Source organism: Vigna unguiculata, chromosome 6, assembly GCF_037176805.1.
Source record: "Vigna unguiculata cultivar grain cowpea cultivar isolate G323 ecotype 2 chromosome 6, ASM3717680v1, whole genome shotgun sequence".
Classification (NCBI taxonomy): Eukaryota; Viridiplantae; Streptophyta; class Magnoliopsida; order Fabales; family Fabaceae; genus Vigna; species Vigna unguiculata.
The window spans coordinates 34,851,000-34,857,951 of NC_140797.1; positions in this window are offsets into that span (position 1 = coordinate 34,851,000).

The window sequence follows — 6,952 nt, forward strand, 5'->3', positions numbered from 1 at the left end:
AACTAGTAGTTAGTAGCTTGAACTAGTAGGTAGTAGCTTGCAACTTGGGGTTGTAGGTTGAGCTAAGAGATAGTAGCTTGAGCTAGTAGCTAGTTGGTTGAGCTAGTAGCTAGTAGCTAGTAGCTTGAGCTAGTAGCTATAAGCTGGTAGCTAGCAGCTTGAGCTAGTATCTAGTAGCTTGAGCTGGTAACTATAAGCTTGAGCTGGTAGCTAGTAACTTGAGCTAGTAACTAGTAGCTTGAGCTAATAGTTGGCAGCTTGAGCGAGTACCTACCTAACAGCTTGAGCTAGTATCTACCTAACAGCTTGAGCTAGTATCTACATAGCAGCTTGAGCTAATACCTACCTAGCAGCTTGAGCTAGTAGCTCATAGCTAGTAGCTTAAGCTAGTAGATAGTAGCTTGAGATAGTAGGTTGAGCTAGAAGTGAGTAGCTTGAGCTAGTAGCTAGTAGCTTGAGGTAATAGGTTGATCTAGTAGCTAGTGGTTTGAGCTAGTAGCTAATGGTTTAAGCTAGTGGCTTAAGCTAGTAGCTAAGAGCTTGAACTAGAAGCTAGTAGCTTGAGCTAGAAGCTAGTAGCTTGAGCTAGTAGCTTGATCTAGTAGCTAGTGGTTTGAGCTAGTAGCTGATGATTTAAGCTAGTGACTTAAGCTAGTAGCTAGGAGCTTGAACTAGAAACTAGTAGCTTAAGGTAGTAGCTAGTTGCTTAAGCTAGGAAGAAATGGTTAAGCTAGTAGCTAGTAGCTTGAGCTAGTAACTAGTAGCTTGTGCTAGTAGGAAGTAGCTTGAGCTAATAACTTGTAGCTTGAGTTAGTAGCTAGTAGCTTGAGCTAGTAACTAGTGGTTTGAGCTAGTACCTTGAGGTAGTAGCTAGTACCTTGAGCTAGAAGCTAGTACCTTGAGTTATATGCTAGTACCTAGAGCTAGTAGCTAGTAGCTTCAGTTAGTAGGAAGTAGCTTAAGCTAGTAGCAAGTAGGTTAAGCTAAAAGCTAGTCATTGGGCTGGTAGGTAGTAGCTTCAGCTAGTCGCTTGAGTTAGTGGCTAATCGTTTGAATTAGTGGTTAGTAGCTTGAGCTAGTAGCTTGTAGCTTGCGCTAGTAGCTAGTAGTTTGAGCTAGTAGCTAATATCTTGAGCAAGTAACTAGTAGTTTGACCTGGTAACTAGCAGCTTGAACTAGTAGCTTGAGCTAGTAGCAAGTAGTTTGAGCTAGTAGCTTGTGGCTAGTAGCTTGAGCTAGTAGCTTGAAGCTAGTATATAGTAGCTAGTTGTTTGAGCTAGTAACTAATAGCTTTAGCTAGAAACTAGTAGCTTGAGCTAGTAGCTAGTAGTTAATAGCTTGAACTAGTAACTAATAGCTTAAGCTAGTAGCTAGGAGCATGAGCTAGTAGCTTGAGTTAGTAGTAGCTAGTAGCTACTAAATTGAGGTAATAGATAATAGTTTGAGTTAGTAACCAATAGCTTGAGTTTGAAACTAGGAGCTTGAGCTAGTAGCTTGAGCAGTTAGTAGCTTGAGTTAGTAGTTAGTAGCTTGAGATAGTAGCTAGTAGCATAAGCTAGTAGCTTGATTTAGTAGCTAGTAGCTTGATCTGGTTGTAGCTAGTAGCTTGAGCTAGTAGCTAGTAGCTTGAGGTACTAGCTAGTACTTTGAGTTAGTAACTATTAGCTAGTAGCTCGAGCTAGTAGCTAGCAGCTTGAGCTAGTATTTAGTAGCTTGAGCTAGTAACTAGTAGCTTGAGCTAGTAGCTAGTAGCTTGAATTAATAGGTTGAGCTAGTAGCTTGGGTAGTAGCTAGAAGTTTGAGCTAGTAGCTAGGAGCTAGAGCTAGTTAATAGGAGTTTGAGCTAGTAATTGGAGATATTAGCTTGAGCTACCAACCAGTAGCTTGAGCTAGTAGCTAATAGCTAATAGCTAGTAGCTGCTTGAGCTAGTACCTAGTAGCTAGAAGCTTGAGGTAGTAGCTAAAAGATTGAGCTAGTAGCGAAGAGCTTAAGCTAATCTTAAGCTAGTGGCTTGTAGCTTGAGCTAATAGCTAGTAACTTGAACTAGTTGCTAGTAGCTTGAGCTTGTAGTTAGTAGCTTGAGGTAGTAACTAGTAGCTAGTAACTAGTAGCTAGTGGTTACTAGATAGTAGGTTTTTGCTAGAGCTAGGAGCTAGTAGCTAGCAGTTTGAGCTAGTAACTAGTAGCTTAAGGTAGAAACTTGTAGCTTGAGCTAATAGCTAGTAGCATGAGTAGTTGGTAGCTTGAGCTAGTAGCTAGTAGCTAGTAGCTAATAGCTAGTAGCATGATCTAGTAGCTTGAGTTAGTAGCTAGTAACTTATGCTAGTAGTAGCTAGTAGCTTGAGCTACTAGCTAGTAGTTTGAGTTAGTAGCTAGTAGCTTGAACTAGTAGCTAGTGGCTAGTAGCTCGAACTAATATCTTGAGCTAGGAGTTAGCAACTTGGGTAGTAAATAGCAGTTTGATCTCTTAGCTAGTAACTAGTAACTTGTGCTAGTAGCTAGTAGCTTGAGCTAGTAGTTAGTAGTTAGTAGCTTGAGCTAGTAGCTAGAAGCTTGAGCTAGTAACTAGTAGCTTGAGCTAGTAACTAGTAGCTTGTGCTAGTAGTTAGAAGCTTGAGCTAGTAACTAGTAACTAGTAGGTTGAGCTAGTAGCTTGAGCTAGTAGGTAGTAGCTTGAGCACTCGAGGTAGTAGCTAGTAACTTGAGCTAGTAGTTAGTAGCTTATGCTAGTAGCTAGTAGCTAGAACAAGTAGTTAGTAGCTTGAGCTAGTAGTTATTAGTTTGAGTTACTAGCTAGTAGCTTGAACTAATATATAGTAGTTTGAGCTAGTAGCTAGCAGCTTGAGCTAGTAGCTAAAAGCTTGAGCTTGTAACTAGTAACTTCTAGCTTGAGCTAGTAGCTAGTAGCTTGAGCTAATAGCTAGTAGCTTGAGCTAGTAGCTAGTAGCTTCAACTAGTAGTTATTATCTTGAGCTAGTAGTTAGTAGCTTGAGCTAGTAGTTTGAGCTAATAGCTAGTATCTTGAGCTAGTAGCTTGAGCTTGTAGCTAGTTGCTTGAGTTAGTAGGTTGAGCTATTAGCAAAATATTGCTAATAAAGTAATGAAGTAGTAAATCTAAATGATGTAATAATAATTTCAGTTTTAAATATAATAAATAGAATTGATATCAGAATATAGTTCAGTTAATTAATTTTATAAAATAATTATGATAGTTTGTGAGTTGTGTGTGTATGCACTTTTTTGTTTTATTTTTTTATTTGAAATATTTTTAGAATAATAATATAATTGCTATGATATTTATTTCACCATTAAAAATACTAATAATAATATTAATACAAATTATAAAAAATTTAATAGATTAAAAATCTATTTAGCAAAGTATTTACTACCTACTAGTTATTAACTACTAGTTACTAGCTCAAGCTACTAGTTACTAGCTCAAGCTACTAGCTACTAGTCCAAGCTATAAACAACTAGCTCAAACTACTAGCTACCAGCTCAAGCTACTAGCTACCAGCTACTCAAGTGTCTAGCTACTAGCTGCTAGCTACTAACTCTAGCTAATAGCAATTAACTACTAGCTACTAACTACTAGCTACTAGCTACTAACTACTAGCTACTAGCTCAAGCTACTAGCTACTAGCTCAAGCTACCCGCTACTAGCTCAAGCTCAAGCTACTTACTACTAGCTCAAGCTACAAGCTATTAGCTACTAGCCCAAGCTACTAGCAACTAGTTCAAGCTTTTACCTGAAGCTACTAGTTGAAGCTACTTGCTACCAGCTACTAGCTCAAGCGACTAGCTACTAGTTACTAGCTGCTAGCTACTAACTCTAGCTACTAGCAATTAACTACTAGCTACTAACTACTAGCTCAAGCTACTAGCAACTAGTTCAAGCTACTAGCTACTAGCTTAAGCTCAAGCAACTTACTACTAGCTCAAGCTACTAGCCCAAGCTACTAGCAACTAGCTCAAGCTACTGGCTCAAGCTACTAGTTGAAGCTACTAGTTACTAGCTCAAGCTACTTGCTACCAGCTACTAGCTCAAGCGACTAGCTACTAGTTACTAGCTCAAGCTACTAGCTACTAGTTACTAGCTCAAGCTACTAGCTACAAGCTTAAGCTACTAGCTACTACGTACTTACTCAAGCTCTTAGATCAAGCTACTAGTTACTAGGTCAACCTATTACCTACTAGCTCAAGCTATTATCTACTAGCTCAAGTACTAGTTACCAGTTCACGCTACTTGCTACCAGCTCAAGCTTCTAGCTACTAGCTCAAGCTGCTAGCTACTAGCTCAAACCATTATCTACTAGGTCAAGCTAGTAGTTACTAGCTCAAATTATTCACTACTAGCTTAAGCTATTAGCTACTAGTTAATAGCTCAAGCTACAAGCTACTACCTCAAGCTTCTAGCTACTAGCTCAAGCTACTAGCTACTAGCCCAACCTACCAACTACCAGCTACAAGCTGAAGCTGCTAGGAACTAGCTCAAGCTACTAGCTACTAGCTCAAGCTACTAGCTACTAGCTCAAGCTACTAGCTCAAAATGCTAGCTACTAACACAAACTACTAGCTACTAGCTACTAGCTACTAGCTCAAGTTACCAGCTTCTAGCTCAAGCGACTAGCTACTAGCTCAAGCGACTAGCTACTAGCTCAAGCTACTAGCTATTAGCTACTAGTCTTTAGGTACTAGCTCAAACTACCAGCTACTAGCTCAAGCTACTAGGTACTAGCTCAAGCTACTAGGTACTAGCTCAACCTACTAGCTACATGCTCAAGCTACTAGCTACTACCTACTAGCTCAAGCTCCTAGCTCAAGCTACTAGCTCAAACTACTACCTCAAGTTGCTAGCTACTAGCTGAAACCACAAGTTACTAGCTCAAAAGTTACTAGCTACTAGCTACTAGATAAGCTACTAGCTACTAGCTCAAGGTACTAGCTACTAGCTCAAGTTACTATCTAAAGCTACTATCTATTATCTACTACTTCAGGCTAGTAACTATTAGCTGAAACCACAAGTTACTAGCTCTAGCTCCTAGCTACTAGCTCAAACTTCTAGCTACTACCTAAGCTACTAGCTCAAGCTACTAGCCCCTAGCTCAAGCTACTACTTCAAGCTACTAGCTCAAGCTTCTAGCTACTAGCTAAAGCTTCTAGCTACTAGCTCAAGCTATTAGCTACTAGCTACTACCGCAAGCTACTCGCTACTAGTTGAAGCTACTACCACTAGCTCAAGCTACTACCTACTAGCTAATAGATCAAACTACTAGTTACTAGCACAAGTTACTAACTCCTAGCTCAAGCTACTAGCTACTAGCTTAAGTTAGTAGTTACTAGTTCAAGCTACAAACTACTAGCTCAAGCTATTAGCTACTAGCTCAAGCTACTAGTTCAAGCTACTACCTACTAGTTCAAGTTACTAGTTACTAGCTCAAGCTAATAAATACTAGCTTAAGTTACTACCTACTAGCTCAAGCTGCTAGCTACTAGCTCGAGTTACTAGCTAATAACTACTAACTCAAAGTACTAGTTAGTACCTCAAGCTACTAGCTACTAGCTCAAGCTACTAGCTACTACCAGATCAAGCTACTAGATCCTAAATCAAACTACTAGCTCATGCTACTCAAGCTACTAGCTCAAGCTAATAACTACTAGCTTAAGGTACTAACTACTCAAGTTACTAGCTCAAGCTCCTAGTTTCAAACTCAAGCTATTAGTTACTAACTCAAATTATTATCTAGTACCTCAATTTACTAGCTACTAGCTCAGGCTACTAGCTACTACTAACTCAAGCTACTAGCTCATGCTCCTAGCTACTAGCTCAAGGAATTAGCTACTAGCTCAAGCTATTAACTACTAACTCAAGCTGCTAGTTACTAGCTCAAGCTACTAGTTTCTAGCTAAAGCTATTAGTTACTAGCTCAAACAACTAGCTACTATATACTAGCCACAAGCTACTAGAACAAACTACTTGCTACTAGCTCAAGCTACTAGTTCAAGCTGCTAGTTACTAGGTCAAACTACTAGTTACTTGCTCAAGCTATTAGCTACTAGCTCAAACTACTAGCCACTAGCTCAAGCTACAAGCTACTAGCTCAAGCTACTAACCACAAGTTCAAGCTACTAGCCACTAACTCAAGCGACTAGCTCAAGCTGCCACCTACCAGCCCAAGTGACTAGCTTTTAGCTTAACCTACTTGCTACTAGCTTACGCTACTTCCTACTAACTCAAGCTACTAGCTACTAGCTCTAGGTACTGGCATATAGCTCAAGGTACTAGCTTCTAGCTCAAGGTACTAGCTACTAGCTCAAGCTACTAGCTGCTAGCACAAGCTACAAGCTATTAGGTCAAGCTACTTCCTACTAGCTCAAGCTACTAGTTACTAGCTCAAGCTACTAGCTACTAGCCTAAGCTACCTCTTCCTAGCTTAAGCTACTAGCTACTAGCTCAAGCTACTAGCTCAAGCTACTAGCTTCTAGTTCAAGCTCCTAGCTACTAGCTTAAGCCACTAGCTTAAACCATTAGATACTAGCTCAAACCACTAGCTACTAGATCAAGCTATTAACTCAAGCTACTAGCTACTAGCTTAAGCTACTAACTACTAGCTCAAGCTACTAACTTCTAGCTCAAGCTACTAGCTTCTAGTTCAAGCTCCTAACTACTAGCTTAAGCTACTAGCTACTACTCAATCTACTAGCTTCTAGTTCAAGCTCTAGCTACTAGCTTAAGCCACTAGCTTAAACCATTAGCTACTAGCTCAAACCACTAGCTACTAGATCAAGTTATTAGCTCAAGCTACTAGCTACTAGCTCAAGCTACTCACTTCTAGCTTAACCTACTGTCAAGCTATTATCTACTAGCTTAAGCTACTAGATATGAGCTACTAGCTCAAGCTGCTAGGTAGGTAATAGCTCAAGCTGCTATGTAGGTACTAGCTCAAGCTG